Source organism: Lynx rufus, unplaced genomic scaffold (genome assembly GCF_022079265.1).
Source record: "Lynx rufus isolate CCGP_SWC_20201006 ecotype Redwood Valley unplaced genomic scaffold, mLynRuf1.p SCAF_7, whole genome shotgun sequence".
Classification (NCBI taxonomy): domain Eukaryota; kingdom Metazoa; phylum Chordata; class Mammalia; order Carnivora; family Felidae; genus Lynx; species Lynx rufus.
Genome location: NW_025814889.1, coordinates 106,820,262 through 106,839,982, shown reverse-complemented (window position 1 = coordinate 106,839,982; position 19,721 = coordinate 106,820,262).

The following is a 19,721-nucleotide window of genomic DNA, read 5'->3' as shown; positions in this document are numbered from 1 at the left end:
CAATCTACTAGGAATAGTGGTATCTAATTTTACTCTGCATATCCCTAATAATTAATGTTGTTGAACATTTTTTCATGTGCTTTTTGATATGACTACATGTTATTTGGTGAAATGTCTGTTAAAATATTTTGCTTTGTTTTTATTGGGTTGTTTTCTTCTTAGTATGAGTTATTAATCAAATGTTTGGGTTGAACATTACATAATATTGGCCTAGAATTTTGTGAGAAAGTATTTATTGTTATATTTATTTAACAAATATAGAACTTTCAGATATTCAAATTTTCTTGGGAAGATTGTTTCTTTTAAGAAATTTATTCATATTATGTGAAGTTAAATTATCCCACCTTTCCCCAAAATATTCCTTATAATCTTTCTAATAACTGGAGGATCTGTTTCATTCATATTAGTAATTACATTTTATTTCTAGCCAGAGATGTTTCCAAAGAATCAGTTTTATTGATTTATTCTATGATTTGACTGTTTTCTTTTTTATTTGTTTCAAGTTTTTATTTAAATTCTACTTAGGGGCGCCTGGGTGGCGCAGTCGGTTAAGCGTCCGACTTCAGCCAGGTCACGATCTCGCGGTCCGTGAGTTCGAGCCCCGCGTCGGGCTCTGGGCTGATGGCTCAGAGCCTGGAGCCTGTTTCCGATTCTGTGTCTCCCTCTCTCTCTGCCCCTCCCCCGTTCATGCTCTGTCTCTCTCTGTCCGAAAAATAAATAAACGTTGAAAAAAAAAATAAAAATAAATAAATAAATAAATAAATAAATTCTACTTAGCTAACATATGGTGTAATATTGGTTTCAGGAGTAGAATTTACTGATTCATCACTTACATATAACATCCAGTGCTCATCACAAGTGTCCTCCTTAATGTTCATCACCCATTTAGCCCATCCCCCATCCACCTCCCCTCCATTAAACCATCAGTTTGTTCTCTATAGTTAAGAGCCTCTCATAATTTGCCTCTCTCTCTCTCTCTCTCTCTCTCTCTCTCTCTGTTTGTTTTCTAATTGACATGTTTTCACTCTTCCATTTACTTTGTGTTAGTCTTTTATTTTAAAAAATTAATCTATAAAATTTGATCATTTATTTTTACATATTTATTTATTTATTCACTCATCCATTCATTCATTCTTTTTTTTAGAGATAGAGTTAGCACAAGTGAGGCAGAGAGGCAGAGGAGAAGAGGGAGAATCTTAAGCAGGCTCCATACTCAGTGCTGAGCCTGATGAGGGGCTCAATCCCACAACCCTGGGATCATGACCTGATCTCAAATCAAGAGTTGGACATTCAAGAAACTGAGCCACCCAGGTGCCCTTTTAAACATCTTTTTAAAATAAACATTAAAAAATAAATTTTAGGTACTGCTGTAGCTGCATCCCACAAAATTTTATATATTTTTTTTATTATTCATTTCTAAATACTTTTTAAATTTAACTTGTCATTTTTGTTTATTTAATAGATGATTACAAATGTCATAGTTAATTTCCAATATTGTAAATTTTCTAGGCCCTTTAAACATAGATTTCTAATATATTTTCATTGTGATCAAATAACATACTTTGTATGATTCCAATAATTTTTGATATCTTAAGACATGTTTCATAGTTCAGTGTATTCATCTTAAAGGTTCATGAGCACTGGAACTGAATATGTTTTCTGTAGTTAGTATGAAGGCCAAAATTTATGTATGTCAGGACAAGCTGGCTGATAGTCTTCTAAGCCTCCTTATAAATGTTTTTATTTATTTGGCTTATCAATATCTGGGAGAATAGTGCTTAAATCTACAAATATGTATTTATTTGAATGTACACTCATATATATATACATATATATATTATATGTATATGTGTGTGTGTGTGTATATATATATACACACACACACACATACAGAGAAAGAGAGAGTTTGGGTAAGAATTTAGTATATATTAAGAGAATAATTTTAATGTTTTGTTTCTGGGTTAATAAAATCTATATATATAATAAACTATATATAACTATATATTACATGACAATTATTTTTCATGTAAAAATGAAAAATCCTGCCATGAAATCTCAGTCTATGTATATTATTAAATATAATGTTTGACAAGTGATAAATTATATTTTTCTTAATATTTGGTTACTTAAAATTTTGAAGTTTTTAATATTCATAAATTTAGGTTTTACAGAAATCTTACATTTTAATGTATGTGCCCACTGGTATTTTATTTATACTTTAATTAACATCCTATCATATGTGGTTATATAGCCTGTCACATGCCTATTCTGGACATTTTTGTTTCTTTTTATTTCTTTCTTTTTTTTTTTTTTTAATGTTCATTTATTTATTTATTTATTTATTTTGAGAGATAGAGAAAGAGCGAGAGAGTGCAAGCCTGGAAGGGGCAGGGAGAGAAAGAGAATCAATCCCAAGCAGGCTCCATACTGTCAGCGCAGAGCCCATTGCAGAGTTCAAACTCACGAACTATGAGATCCTGACCTGAATAGAAATCAAGAGTTGGACACTCAACCAAGCCACCCAGACACCCCCATTTTTGTTTCTTTTAGTCAATATAATTTATTTTTTTAAAGACAGACTGATTTCTCCATTAATTTTACTAGAATTATGATTTTTGTGTTTGGTTTATCACTTGAACTCTTTGTACTTTCCTTAAATTTATTTAAGAATCTGTCATCAGGTCACTCATTTCTTGGCTTTCTAGTATAACGAAATTAAAACACATCTATTTTCATTTTTGTGTACTAACAATCATTTAGCAAACACTATATAAGTCAAAGACATATTTAGAAACTTACAATTTAAACATAATTTGTGCTTTAGTAAACTAATACATAATATTAGTGCACTTTTATTTTTAATAATGAATGCTCATTTCATTTATGTTTTTTTAATAAACATTTACCTACAAAGTTATATTCTGCCTTTGACAATAATCGACATTTTTTGCTCTTACGAATATGGTCTCCATCATCCTTGTCCTACTGTACTTTTTCTGACAGCCAGAAATACCAGGTGGATTTAGCAGCATGTTTTAAAACTCTGGAATCTATTTTTCTAAGCATAAGAAAGAGCATCTATGTTACTCCACCCCCCTAATAAATTCCTGCAAGTTCCTTGATTGTTTGGCTTACAAGTTGATTTGTAGAATGCCAGCCTCTGCTACAGGTATATCTAGGGTTATTTTCATGGCATTCTAATAATGTATTTCCCTTCATATTTATTCTATTTTTCAAAGTTTTTCTTTGGTTTTTCCCCTTAGATAAAGTCTTGCAGAGTCTTTCAATGTTTAGATATACCAATTATTGGCCAATATCATATTTTTAATACTGCTTAAAAGAAAGCTTATATAGCTAAGTACAGATAATTTCTCTTCATGCATATTTACATATGTGTGGATCCACTCTATTTTTTTCCCCTGATAGCTTTACAATTATTTTGTCACATATTTTAAATACATACCATGGAATTTGTACTGTGTTAAATATAGCAGTTTGGAAAAAATATATAGAGGGCTGAATATATTTAGGTTGCTAATTTAAGAATAATTAAATATATGAAGTTAAATTTAATTATTAATAACTTGGCCCTAAGACCAGAAAAGACAAATATCCAAGAAACAATAGCCTAAGTTTAAAGTGATATTTTGTCATATAAATAATCAGAATAGTTAAAAATCTTTATGTTTCCATGGTGTCATTTGTTTTCTTTTAAATGGTTTGAACAGTTTTGTGGATGTTGTAATTTGTTTAAGTATATAACATTTACTTGTTATATACTTCTTAAAATTTTATATTACGCCTGTATTTACTATGTTATATATTTAGGGAAAATACCTAATATCTTCTCACCAAATGAAAGACCACAGAACTTCCCAGGAAATAATGTGAAATCTAACTTCATGTTTTATTCATCATTGTCCTCTAAAATAGCACTGTCCAACAGAAGTTTCTGTGATAATGGTAATTTTCTATATCTGTGCTATCCAATAGTCAATAGCTACATAGGACTATTGAACACTTGTAGTGTGTTAATGTAACTGAAAGACTAAGTTTTACCATCTGTGTGTCTAGTGGGCACCATATTGGACAGTGCACTATAGAAATATCTACGTGTGAGTCGATGCAAGATAACTTCTATACTACTTTTCCTTATTGTTCTGGTCTTTTGTATACTTCATTATCCCAAGTTTGATATTTAGCCAATTAATAACTGTAATCTAGCCATTACAATGATCAGTAATAAGATTATTATTGGTTACATATTTAATTAATTTAAGAGGAGGTAGATGTATATACATTAATATGTAAATATTGTTAATGTGAAATTATGTCCACAATAGAGTATTAAGATACAAAATCATATTGTTCAATAGTATGAATAGTGCATTTTGATTTTAGTGAATAAAGCATTATGGTTATTTGAGCTTGTGTTTCTAACTGTACAATTTTCTATATATTAAAAAATAAAATTTATAAAAAGGAAACTTCTGACTGTTTTGCCATTGGAAAGTTTGGGATAAAATACAGTGTGGGGCAGATTTAAGGTGATGTCCAGGATCCCTGCCTCCTGGTATCTATCACCTGTATAATCCTATCACCTTAAGTGTAGGTGGGACCTACAACTTGCTTCTAACCAATAGAACATGTCGAAGGTGATGGAATAGATGTAATTATGTTTTTGTCTTAGTCTTTTTAATAGAAGGTAAAGGGTCATGTCTGGCTTGTCTATAGTTAATGGCTTTTGAACACACCACATTGACATACATATAGTAGGTTCTAAATATTAGTTAAAATAATTTATAAATAAGAAAGGGTTTTCTGGGGCACCTGGGTGGCGCAGTCGGTTAAGCGTCCGACTTCAGCCAGGTCACGATCTCGCGGTCCGTGAGTTCGAGCCCCGAGTCAGGCTCTGGGCTGATGGCTCAGAGCCTGGAGCCTGCTTCCGAATCTGTGTCTCCCTCTCTCTCTGCCCCTCCCCCATTCATGCTCTGTCTCTCTCTGTCCCAAAAATAAATAAACGTTGAAAAAAAAAAAAAAAAAGAAAGGGTTTTCACTGAATAAATACCAGTGAAATTTTTGAATTTCCAGCTCTGTGAGGAGGCTTTTTTCCTTGCTGGTTTTGAAGCAAGCTGTTGTGTTGTGAGCTTCCCTATGAAGAGGGCCATGTGTCAAAAACTGAGGGCAATATAGATGCACAGTAAGAAACTGAGGTAGGCAGTCTGACACCCTTCAAGAAACTTCAAGCTGCCCCAAATCATGTGAGTTTAGGAGCAGATCATAAAATGGACAAAGAGGAGATGAGTCTGAAAATACAGGCTACAGTCTGGTCACATACTCTAGTCTAATACTTTTGAAATCACCATATTGACAATAGGTAAATATAGAAGGCTTTTAGATGAGAGTGTCTTAATTTTTAGAAAGATTCATGATGAAAGGAGAATGTTAAATGGCTATACCAAGCAAGGGAGGAAACCACCACCTCTGGTAAAACTAAGAGTGAGGCAAATTCTTAGGAATTTGAATCTGGAAATTGAATATGGAGAAAGGAAAAACAAAGGCTATACAAAATTAAATTGTTCTTATATACTAGAATCAACATTCAAAAATTAATTTAAAAAATTATTCTTTACAATAGCAGTAAAATAATAAAGGTCCAATCTATTAGTCATATGTAGATTTTCAAAAAATCAAAATAAAAAATAAAACTTTATTCAAAGACATAAAAGAAGATACAGATAAATGGAAAAATAACACTGTTCATGAATATAAGGTTCAGTATCATAAGCATGACAATTTTCCTAAAACACAATCTATATAAAGAATTCTAAAAATATTAGGGTTTTTAAAGGAAGTTGTCAAGAACAATTAGAAAAAGCACAGACAAGAGTAAAAGAACACAGTGGATGGATGAATTATACCAATTAACAGGATATATTATGTTGTTACAACAGTTTCAATAGAGTATGTTAACATAGGGACAGAAAATGGCCTAAAGGGACATTATAAATAGCCCAAAAATAGACTCAAACAATTGTGGTAAGCTGATATATAACACAGAGAGCTTTAGAATACATCTGGAAAATGATAGACTAAACACAAATGGTGCTGGAACAACTTGTTGTTATATAATAATAACAGTAATGATAGTATTAAAAATAACAGATTCCAATACCACAAAAGTACATTCCAGAAGATTCAGTTACCTATGTGTAAACATTTTTAAAAATTAACTATTTAAAATTATATAAATGGAATTCTTTATGCCCTTACAGTAAGAAAAAAATCCCTAAAGAGATCAAAGGGAAAACATAAAATAAATATATTGATAAATTTAAATATGCCAAAATGAAAATATTCTGTACATTATAAGGTCATGGACAATAAAATATTTTGTCATGTATAACCAAAACAGGACTAGTATCCATGAAATATGCTAATGAAAAATGGAAAGCATTCTGAAAAGTATTTGACACATTATGAGCACAAAATAAATGCTATCTAAAATATTCATTGTTTTTATGAACACATAAAGACCTTAAAAGCTATAAGAAACATAAATTAATAAGCTTTAGTTTAGTAGAAAAGTTGGCAAAAAATATGAATTTTAGCAATTTAAAGGAAAAAAATAAATAAAAATAAATTTCTATAAAAATAGCAATTTAAAGGAAAAAAAATGGAATAACCAATAAAAATGTGCTAATCTCTAGCAATCAGGAAAATATAGATGAGATGTCATTAATTTCTATTAGATTGGCAAAAATTAAATAATTCTTAATAAATATTAGCAAAAATGAGGAGCACTGAAAGTTTCATTACTTACCAAATTACTTAGTTTTGCTATAGCAAAAGCTTAGTGAAAATGAAAATGGACATGTTTTATAAATTGGTAATTCCATTACTAGGAGATATCATCTATAACTCATATTTGCAAAATGTGACATTTTAAAGAATATATTCTTGTAATATTTAAAAATTTGAATTAATCTAAATATCTTTTAAAATGTAAATTAATAATGTGATATTCATACAATTAAATATCAATATTAATTAACTACAGATACAGATAAGAACATGGACAAATCTCAAAAGCATAATGTGTGAGGGACACCTGGGTGGCTCAGTCAGGTAAGCATCTGACTCTTGATTTTGGCTCAGGTCATGATCTCATGGTTTTTGAGATCAAGCCCCATGTCAGGCTCTGCACTGACAGTGAAGAGTCTGTTTCTTAGAATACTCTCTCACCCTCTCTCTCTGCCCTCCCCTGCTATCTTTCTCTCTCAAAATAAATAAACTTTTATTGATAAAGCATAATGTGTGAGAAATGCAGGAAGGTATATACAGTACCATTCTTCTTATATAAAATTTAAAATATATAAATCAGTGTTACATATTTTTATGCATAGTTCAAATGAGTGAAAAATATAAATGAACATCATATTCAAAAAAGTCAATACTTCTGAACTGGAAGGATGGGCATGAGGTGAGGAAAATATAAATAAGGGTCTTCAACTTTTAAATTTACAACTTACTTCAAATATAAAAATCACTCTGAATCAAATAAGGCAGAATATTAAGATCTGACCAACCATATGAGAAGAAACACATGTGTTTATTATCCTCTAATATTTTATGTATGTTTAAAATACTTCAGAATATTTAAAAGGACTTTTAAGTGTAGAGATAAGATTAAATTGAAAAGTTTTCAGATTTGTTGTAAGAATGAAAGATAAGCAAGGCCATAGAAGATTCAAAAATGGGACAATAATTGTGTCATAAATTGGAAAGGGGAATTCATGGACCTAGAGGATATTATGCTAAGTGAAATAAGCCAGACAAAGAAAACACAAATGCCCTATCATTTCACTTCTATATGCAACCTAAAAAACAAAACAAATGAATAAACAAACAGCAGAATCAGACCTATAAATGTAGAGAGTGAATTGATGGTTTCCAGAGGGGAGGAGTACGGGGGGGGGGGGGATGAGAAAAAAGGGTGAAGGGGAGTTATGGGGATGGGGAACAGGTCATGGGGATGAAAAGTACAGCATAGGGAAGATAGTCAATGGTACTGCAAGAGCCTTGTATGGTGACAAATGGTAGCTACACTTGTGGTGAGCACAGCATAATGTATAGAGTTGTTGAATCACTATGCTGTAAACTTCAAACTAATGTGACATTATATGTCAACTATATTCAAAACATTTAAAAAAATGGGGGATTATATGTAGAGAATAATGAATTCAGTTAGCTAGGAAAAAGTTTCACGTACTTTGGATACCTGTAATTAGTGATACACATCAGGAGAGGAATATAGAGACTGATAACATATGGAGATCAAGTTTTGGAAGTTATCCATGTAGAAGTGATAACTGAAACTAAGCATTGGGATGATTAGCATTGGAAGGAGAATCATTGCAAGGAAGCAAAAAGCCTTTAGAATTATTCATTTACATGTGGTGACTCCAAATTGCTAACAAAATTAGACCATAAAGACAGAAATAAATAAGAAAGGTATTATTATGATTGAATGAAAGGAATATGACAAAAATGTACAGACTTGGGAAATGGGGTGCCTTGGTTAAAGGGAAATCAAGTGAGAGAATGTCCAGAAAATTACATGTCTGATTGCATTATATCACTTTGTCTAGTGATTTTTATTTGAGTCTCCTACTTCTTCTTTCAATTAAGTCAGGAGGTAAAGCTTTGAAGTCCCAGGTAGACACTGACAGCTTTATCAAAATGCAATGTGATGAAAGCCTTACTCTGACACCTTCATACTTCAAATCAATTTGTTCATAGTAGAAATAGTGAATTTTTTTTTTTAGAGAACATATGGCTTCATGCAAAAAGAGTTCTGCAACTACTTAGTTAAAGCTATTCTGTGGTTTTGGCATCTGATGATAGAATATTTTTTTCTGCCTATCTTGAACCTTTACTTAAAAGATTGCATTGTGGTTTATATTCTACTTAAATTTGTTCTGACATAACTTTATAACAAAAGGTGGCCACATCAGTTCCTATGGCTTAACATTAATGTGATAATATTTTTACTGTATATTCTAAAAATAATATTTACTAAGATGGATAATCAATTCTGGCAGTAAAATACCTTTGTATATAAGGAAAACACTCTTTTCTTAAAAAGTAAACATATTTTAAAGTAATAGAAAATTATCCAGCCCTTAATATTTATACTTCTTGACACAGACGCCTATGAGAGATGTCCAGACTTCAGTTCTGCCAAGATGGAAAACTTATTCTGAAAATACTACAGTTCCAAAACACCAAATATGCTTGATAAAACATAGCAAACCACCTACAAAGCGCACACCTTACTCTGTAAGGAAATAAGGAAAACTCCCATTGGATGTAACCCAGAGAAAGCTGGAATCCATGGTGATAAACTAATGCTGACAATCTGATGGACCTAAAGGCTTTTGATGATTTCGGAAATCCAGAGACTTGAGTTTTAAAAGCTGCCTAGGAACCTACATTGGAAATAAAAGCCTTTGGCCTACTTACTACAAGTGGCAAATTGCTACTCACATTCCTTCATAGAACATCTAGAATTTTAACAATAATAACAACAGAATTTAAAAGTTCAAGAGAGAAGGTGAAATAGATAATATAGACAACACAAGGACACAGAGAGAAGTATCAAAGAGAGGTTAAGAGGTGATATAATGAGAGTCCAACATACAGTTTCTGAGTTTCTAGAAAAAGAAAGGGATGATAGACATGAAGCATGATAAAAAATAAAAATAGGTGTACCGGGGTGGCTCAGTTGGTTAAGCATCCGACTTTGGCTCAGTTCATGATTTCGTTGTTTCTGAGTTCAAGCCCTGCATCAGGCTCTGTGCTGACAGCTCGGAGCCTGGAGCCTGTTTTGGATTCTGTGTGTCCCTCTCTTTGCCTCTCCCCAACTCATGCTGTGTCTCTCTCTTGCTCTCTCTCTTTCAAAAATAAATAAAACATGAAAAAAAAATTTTTTTAATAAAAATAAAAATAAAAAATAATAATCTACATCTAGACTCATCAGAATGAATTCCAAAACACCTGAGTCATAAAACTTAGGTAAAAACAGCCAAAAAGGAAAATAAAAATGTAACCAATAGAAGAATGACAAGAGACTTTCAAGAGTTAGCAGAATAACTGAATTAGTAGAAACAGAAGAGAATGCAAAAACAAAAATTAAAAAGGAAAAATAAAAAGCATAATGTGGTAAAATATTTCCAAATGGATGAATAATGATACTGAAAAAAGTTATGTATATCCATGCATTTTTTAATTCAGCCATATATTGTATATAACATATATACCAAAAATATAAAAGCACAGAAAAGTATATTTAAAAATTTTTTTTTCAACGTTTTTATTTATTTTTGGGACAGAGAGAGACAGAGCCTATACGGGGGAGGGCCAGAGAGAGAGGGAGACACAGAATCGGAAACAGGCTCCAGGCTCCGAGCCATCAGCCCAGAGCCTGACGCGGGGCTCGAACTCACGGACCGCGAGATCATGACCTGGCTGAAGTCGGATGCTTAACCGACTGCGCCACCCAGGCGCCCCAAAAAAGTATATTTAAAGGGGGTAAATTTTTTACTTTGGAATTAGTGATGAATATAAAGATCAATTATCTTAACAATTTTTCTAAGTTTATTTTGAGAAAGAGACAGGGTGCACAAACAGGGGCTGGGGCAGAGAGAGAAGAGAGGATCCCAAGCAGGCTCTGCACTGTCACCAGGGAGCCCAACAGGAGTCTCAATCCTATGAACCGTGAGATCATGACCTGAGCCAAAATCAAGAGCAGAGACACTCAACCAATTGAGCTACCCAGGTGCCCCAAATTATCTTAATAAATTTATTTGATAAGACATATTTTATCCAAATATAATTAAAGATAAATAGGGAGCCTACATATTGACAAGAAGACATATACATATTCTAAACATTATTAAATAAATAATATGCACAAAGTAAAAATGGTATAACTACAAGTGAGGTAAAACACTAATATAGTGAGAGATTTTATCACTATCTTTCAACAGTTTATAATGCTGACAAAAATCAGTAATGATATAGATAATTTAAAAAACACATTCAACATAATTGATCTAATGGACATAGATAAAACATGTAACAACAGCTGGAGAATTTATTATTTACATCTGACATCTGAAAGTGATTGTATACTAGTTTCAAAAGTAATTTTCGATAATTTCCAAAGAATCAGTCATATAGACAGAGATTACCAAAATATTAGAAGGAAATTTCCTATTAAAATTAAAAACAAACAAAAACACCAAACAATGACTGCAAATGATTCTATACAACAATCTTCTTCAAGTGCTGACCAATGCAAGAAAAAGAAATTAAAAAAAAAAAAAGCGTTCAAAAAGAAACAATCACTATTCACTACTATCTACTTAATAAGCTCAATTTGCTCCCCATGGCCTTACATATTATATTGCTATTATAAATGATATATAAGTTATATTTTGTTTTATGGGTTTTATAAGAATGCAATTTTGAAAATTTTATAATTTTCCATCAACTTTCTCACAATTTTATGTTTGTCTTGAGATTTCTAAGTGTGATACACAAAAAATACTCAAGATCTAAATTCTCCCTGAATAATCTATTTGGTTTCTTTACAGGTATTCCCTGACAATAAACCTTGAAAAGTTTGTTCTCCAGTGTCCTAGATGACTTTGTCAAGAAGAGATTTCACACTCTGAAAGAAAATTAAATTCAGGGATGTTCTAGAAAATTAAAATTGGCTTTCATCATCTATTTTAATATTTTTCTTCAGTTAAGCAGAAATATCTATGAAAAATAAGTGAATATTTTCTGGGATGTTTGTAAATATAGGTTATTAAGGCCTGTTAAGTGTCAGTGCTTGTGTTAAGCCTGTTAAGTGTCAGTGCAGTAACTGCCCTTAAAGAAAGAGAGTACTCCTTCTCTCCATTTTTCCCTTCTCTGTAGCTGGAATTTGGATTCAATAACTGGGACTGACTCCTGAAGCAGAAGCTACCTACTGATTAAGGGAAGAACAAGGTGGTAAGATGAAAGTCCTCATGCTCATAGAACTGATTTATCAGTTGTGGCCCATTTGCTATGCATTTATATGTGAGCAAAATAAATCTATACTGTGTTTAATCCACATTTATTTTGGAATGTTATTTTTCTTTTACTCACAGCTCAATTATATTCTACATAATATTAGTGACTTAGCTTACAAGGAAAAGAATAATGAAGAGCTATTATAAAACCATCTTAATGAAGACAGTTTAGTACTAAGGCAGGAATAAATATATTTGCTTATGAATTAACAAAATCAAATAGGTCCTTCAAGTAGATCTACAATAAAAATGGAAAATGTATATATTTGAGCAGTCATATTCCACATCCATAGCAGATATGTAATCATAAATGTGCTACTTAATATTATTCCCAATATCACCATTTTTTTTTTTTGAGAGAGAGAGAGAGAGAGAGAGAGAGAGAGAGAGAGAAAGTGAGCGCATGTGTGCACAAGGAGAGGAGGGGCAGAGGGAGAAGGAGAGAATCTCAAGCAGACTCCCAGGGAGATTGCGACCTGAGCCGAAATCAAGAGTCAGATGCTTAACTGACTGAGCCACCCAAAAGCCCCACCATATTCTATTTTAAACAGTGTTACCTACATATTTAGAGACTGGAATATAACAGCTTGGGGAGGGGAGTTCAAATTACTTACTGAACATCTTGAAGATACAAAGAAAACATTTTAAGTTGGAGAGCTTCAAGTTCAGAGACAGTAGTATTGTACTCTTACTTCTTTGTTCACTGTCCTATGTTATTTAAAGACTATCTTTTCCATTTGAACATTACTTCCTAGAGGGTTAACTTTTCTGTCTTTACCCAGTTAGCACTATATTTTGTGAAAAACATTGATAATAAATATTTGTAGAATACAGTCTTTTATTTAAATGTAGTTCAATAATTATTTTAAAGAATATACTATTATATGTTTTATATGTCAGCCTTGTTAAACTTGTTGACATGATTAATGTGAATTATCCTTGAGAGGTGGGTCATTTCTTCATTTCTGAGGGTGGAAGCCTAAGGGTTAGGCTCTGAGTCTTTGAAGATTCACCAATGTATTGACAGATGTCTACAAACACTCATTTGAGACAGACTTCAAACTCTTTCCTTCCACAGTCATACATTTCTGGAAAAATATTTATAGCCTACCAAAGGCCACACTGATTTCAAAATCCAATTCTCTTTTTAAAGAATAGTAAAGGTTAGATGATGTGTGTACATTGCATTCATCTAGAATCATTGCAGGAGTTTATGGGTAAAGAAGAGAATGGGGCAAGTGTCAAAATTCTCAGTAAATGTAGGGGACTTTTTAAAAGATTTGTGGGCATAAAATATTTACACATAATTTATGGAATTTTAATATATATTAGAATTATGAATAACTTCAATAGAACAGTGACCACAACCTATTCATTTCCTTGCATTTAGGTTTAAAACATTGGAAATTATGAAAAATTCTATTTTAATTGGAAATAAATGATAGCACATAAAACAGTTGGTAAGTTCAAAGACTGAAATAATGAGTAAAACTATTTTTTAACTTACTTGAATCACATTTTAAGCATATATCTTACAAATGCTATAAAAAAAAAATGTGTAAGTGCGACTGGGTGGCTCAGTCGGTTGAGTGTCTGACTTCGGCTCAGGTCATGATCTCGCAGCTCCTGAGTTACAGCCCTGCGTCTCGCTCCGTGCTAACAGCTCCGAACCTGGAGCCTGCTTCAGATTCTGTGTCCCTCTCTCTGTCTCTCTCTGTCTGTCCCTCCCAGACTCATGCTGTCTCTCTCTCTCTCTGAAGAATAAATAACTATTAAAAGAATTTTTTAATAAAAAGAAATAAAATGTATAATTTTGACAAACAAAAGTATTTGTTAGGAAATTGTAGTTGAGATATAATATCTTATGGCTGACCACTAGGTGTCCTCAATATCTGTTCTCCCATATTCCATAGACAGGAAACTTATCTGCTTACCTATATATTATATGGTCAGACTTCTGTAGCTATATATAGCCCTGACACTGTGTTCTGATTAATAAGCTTAAATGCTGATTACCACTTCTAAGACTTGAAAAGGTTTTCTCATGCATTCCTATAGCCCTGTCTCCATTCCCACTGTCTAGATGATTATAAGCACTAAATCAGTATCTTTTCACTCACACTCAGAAGCCAAGTGTTGGGGATAGCAAAAGTGCCAGATGAACCCTGGATCCTATTCATCAGCACTGTTGTAACTAAATTTCCATATTGCTTTAAATGTTTATTCATTTTGGAGAGTCGTGGGGACATGGAGGGGAGGGCACAGAGGGGCAGAGAGAAAGGGAGAAAGAATTTCAAGCAGGCTCCATGCTGTTAGGACATAGCCCGACTCAGGGCTTGATCCCATCAACTGTGACATCATGACCTGAACCGAAATCAAGAGTCAGACACTTAACCAACTAAATCACCCAGGCACCCCTCCATATTGTTTTATACACAGTATTTTGTAGTGCATTTCTCCTCTCTCCTTAACAGAAATTTATCATATACCTTAATCAAAGCCTACTACTTATGAACTATTTCCTGTGAGATTAAGTTAACATGCTAGTACTCCAATCCTCAATTATCACTTAACTTTAGATTTATGCTTCTATTTTGGGCCAGGTATATGGTCCTAAATTTTTTCATTCACTTACTTGAAACTTAAAACCAAAACATGGCTTTGTAATGTTTCTACCTAAAAACTTCTGTGTGACTAGCTAAAAATGGGCTATAAAATCTCATCAGGATTTCTTTGAGCTGCAATATAAACACGACAGAAATCTAGAATAGTCAGCATACAAGTGAAGTCTCACTATTACCACATTACTATTTGTTTGTATTGGATCACCCCCTAGAATTCTCTGTTTCTGAAACTATTTTCCACTTCTGTTAGCAGTTCCTGTAATTTTCTTGGAAAATGAACAATGTATCGTGCACGAGAAAACCACCATGTTGAGGGCAGAAGTAACATTTCAGATTCCACAACATTACTGATAGAGTTCCAATAACAACACCCAAAATCACCGATACACCTCAACATAATTTAACAACTGGATTGTGGTTGACATTGCAAGGAATAAAAATATTGAATGTTGAACAAAATACACTCCAGCCCCATACAACTCCAAATTTCTGGGTGAGGCTAAAGTCCTGTAAAATATTGGTTAAGGATACATTATATATACATAAGTGTGTATGCATTCCCAGTCACAAATTTACATACACTCTAATAAGTGTCTTATGTTCAGGGAATACCAATCAAGCATAATGTATGGAAAAGCTCATCCCCTCCATTTGTACTTGCAAATATTTGTTAAACGTTTTTGTTTTCACACTGGATTGTGAGCTCCATGAAGGTAAGCCATTGTCTGTTTACAAAATACACATTGTCTGGCATTCCGCACCTGATTAATATATACCTGTTCTCTAGTCATTATTCTCTATAGCAACAGGTTTGCTTTTATACATAATCACTATGAATTCTGACACTGAATGTATTCATTTTTTGCATTCAGAATGGGCTATGTGAACCACCTCCAGCAAAGAACATATTACTATATTTGGTATACCAACTCCCTTGTCTCTTCATTTCCACCTTATTACCTCTACTTGACTTATTTGCCACTATGCCTCGTGAATTTAATCACTTAATGCAAATATTTCAATACTTTTTTTTGGAATGGAGTGCAGATACATAAAAATATGAACAGAAGAAACAAATAAAATGCAAATGACTTTAGAAATTCCAGTCATGGTAGCATACAAACACAAAACAGTTTTAGTGATCTTCAGTCAGTGGCTTCAACTAAGCTGTATTCTGTCCTTGAGTGATATCTTGGGAAGACCTCATTGCTTCCCCATCATGGTTAGTGATTTAGTTTTTTTTTAAGTTCATTTACTTATTTTGAAACCGAGAGAGAGAGAGAGAGAGAGAGAGAGAGAGAGAGAGAGAGAGACAAAGAGACCGAGAGAGAGAGAGAGAGAGAAATAGAAACTCTCAAGCAGACTCCATACTAGCAGCACAGAACTCAATGCAGGGCTCGAACTCACGAACTGTAAGATCATGACCTGAGCTGAAACCAAGCGTATGAGGTTTAACTGACTGAGCCACCCAGATGCCACTCCACTTGGTTAGTGGTTTTAAAAGTCCCTCCCAGTACAATCCAATTCAAGATTCTAATGATCTATTCTTCAAACCCCATCTTCCCCCCTTTCCCGTCCTCAGTATTGGCCTGGCTGTTGTCTTAGGTTCTGGGACCAAAAGTGGTAGATTCTCCTCTTCACTGTCTCCTTCCTGTCTCCTCTTGATCTCTTTTTCTTCTGGTGCCTTGAAGCTTGAGAGGAGGGAATGTGGAAGCAGGGGGCAAGTGTCCCTAGTTAACAGGCACTGCCAAAGTCCTCTACTGGCTGCCATTACTTGTTTGAATTTGGGCCCAGAAAGTGCCCTCTGGTGTTACATGTCTGAGCACTTCAGCAGGTCCAGCAGGAGCCCTTCCTTATTCATAGTTGATTATGAAATGGGCAATCTACTTATATCTCTTACATCAACTCCTCAGCTCCTGCTCCTGACAGCTTAGTGGCAGATAAACTTAGGTGGGGACTCTGTAAGACAGCTCAAGATCAGATATCCACAGCATCACCTGATACCTGAAAACTACCGCATTCTAAATATATCACAGCAGGGGAGGAAAATTATCTTCTTCTACCTAGTTTAAGTCTCCACCTGGGCTCTAAAACAAAGGGCAGATTACTGAAAATAATAATAATAATAAAATAAATTTAAGTTTCGTGTTATAGGGAAGCTCTCTTAAGGAAATTAAGGCCCAAAGAAGTGGCAAAACTTAAATGCTTTTATAATATGTTGAATAAAGAGAGGCAATTGTGGAAAAGTAACAAAAATATATGGGAGGCTAACAGAAGATAAGACTTCTTTCAGCAAGGTCTATTTGTGCAAAATTTTCTTGATCTTAACTTCCAGTCTCTGATGATAAGAATATTTCTTGTCTTCTGGTAAAGGGAGGGTATCTTTCATAAGGGAGCTCTATCTCCTGTTTCAAAAAGAGAAGGGGGAGTTCAGAACACTCTTGCATCTGCTATTTTTCAAGTGCCTTTAGCTCAAAATGATCCTTGCACAGAAGTGGCAGATATGGGGATGGCATATTCTGCTGCCTTTCATCACGTAGGCTTTTGCCCTCTCTCTTCACTCAGATGTTTTTTCTTGAATTCTTTTTTTCCCCGCTTGAATAGGGCTGGGGGCAGAGAAAGAAACAGTTCTACATAAGCTTACAGGAAAATAATGCAAAACACCTCATAGTCAATGAGAAACCGTTTTTTGAGGCCACTTCTCCCATAAAGAGAAGAAATTACCAAGAATTTAGATTGTCTAACAACTCTCTTCTCCAGAAACTTGTCACTGTGTTTTTTGGAGCTGACCTTAGATCACTGGAAAAGGAAGGGATTACATCAGGGCTTCTTCTACTACTCCTACTCCTTAGTAAATTCTATCAGGTGTGCAAAGACTCCTTGACAGCTGTGTTTTGAATTTGGGGATAGTTAAGAGACTTTTGTGCTCAGCTTTGGACATCGAGCTCACAGTTTGCATTTCATACCTCAATTTTATGTTCATGTTTTTTATATATTTCATATTTGTTGAAATTTTAGATTCAACATCCCATTAAACTTTCAATACTTGTGAAATAAATATTGAAAACACTGTAAATGCCCCCAAATGGAAGCAAAGACAGTGCTTAAAAAAGTAAAAAAAAAAAAAAGTGTCATTAGATAGGGAAGTAAAGTACAGATTTTCATTAGAAATAGTAAGGCTAACTTTCCACTTAGTCTTCTCAGGTGGGGATTAAATTGACTTAAAGACACAACTGCAAAGAGAAGAACAAACACGTGCCCCCTCGACCTCATAGCACTTGTCATTACCATTCTTCTCCTTTATCCCCCATTCATAGCCAAAATTCAAGTGATCTGAGTGTGTCCTCTCTAGTTTGTCACATACATATATACATATTTCCATTTGGTGACACTTTTTATAAAACAGAAAGGAACATGAAGAGACAAACACTAGGGTTTATCAGACCATTTTAATTATGAAAGTAGTAAAACTTGACAAAGCTGAATTGTACTTTGAACCATACACGCTGACTCACTAAAAACATTCCTCCAATACTGAAATAACCAGAATCCAGAATTTGGTGTGCATGCATCTTCTTTGTCCTTTACATTTTATATCCAAGGTATATACATGAACATGTGTTGTACGGTTTTGTGTCCTTTAGTTGGATTATAGGTGGATTACTAATTTCCATACTGTCTTTCTCTTATGTTTTTACATAAGTATTTAGGCATATAAATAGACAACTATTTATCTACTTATTTATATATAAAATTAACTTACTTCTATTTACCTGAATATGATTTCATTATATGAAAATATTTTTTATATTTATTTTCCTAGGATAATGAGCATTTAATTTTTTTTAATGTTTATTTATTTTGACAGAGAGAGAGAGACAGAGCATGAGTGGGGGAGGGGCAGAGAGAGAGAGGGAGACACAGAATCTGAAGCAGGCTCCAGGCTCTGAGCTGTCAGCACAGAGCCCGAAGAGGGGCTCGAATTCACAGACTGCGAGATCATGACCTGAACCAAAGTTGGACACTCAACCGACTGAGCCACCCAGGCGCCCTGTATAATGAACATTTATATTGCATTTTAAACTATTATAAACATTGTACCTGTGAACAACAGAGTTCCCTGTTCCTCCTTGAAGTGAACTCAATATATTACAAACCATGAGCTTAAGCCATGACACTGAATCCCACAGGATGTTAAGAATTCTGCCTCAATTTGCCTAGTTAGTAAGTTTGGGGCTAAAAATCATACTCAAGAAGGCTGGATCAAGAGTTTTATTTAGTGACGAAAAAGCAGAGTTCTACCACATTCTTTGTATGGTGACCTCTGAAGACAATGCACAAGTGGTATATTACAAAAAATGGCCACAATTATCCACATTTCTTTAATACAAATCCCTCTGCAATGAGACACTGCGGCTGTATCCATTTAAAGATAAAATATATTTCTCCACTTATTGAATCTGGATGGCTGTGCATCTTGCTTTGCCATTAGAAAATGGTAGCTTCAGGGGCGCCTGGGTGGCGCAGTCGGTTAAGCGTCCGACTTCAGCCAGGTCACGATCTCGCGGTCCGTGAGTTCGAGCCCCGCGTCGGGCTCTGGGCTGATGGCTCGGAGTCTGGAGCCTGTTTCCGATTCTGTGTCTCCCTCTCTCTCTGCCCCTCCCCCGTTCATGCTCTGTCTCTCTCTGTCCCAAAAATAAATAAAAAAAAAAAAAAGAAAGAAAATGGTAGCTTCAGGGGGTGCCTGGGTGGATCAGTCAGTTATGTGTCCTTTCGGCTCAGGTCATGATCTCATGGTTCATGAGTTCGAGCCCTGCATAGAGTTCTGCACTGATGGTACAGAGCCCGCTTGGGATTCTGTCTCCTTCTCTCTCTGTCCCTCCCCTGCTTGCTCTCTCTCTCAAAATAAATAAAAATAAACTTAATAAAATAAAATGAAATAATAAAAAGAAAATGGTAGCATCAAAGATAT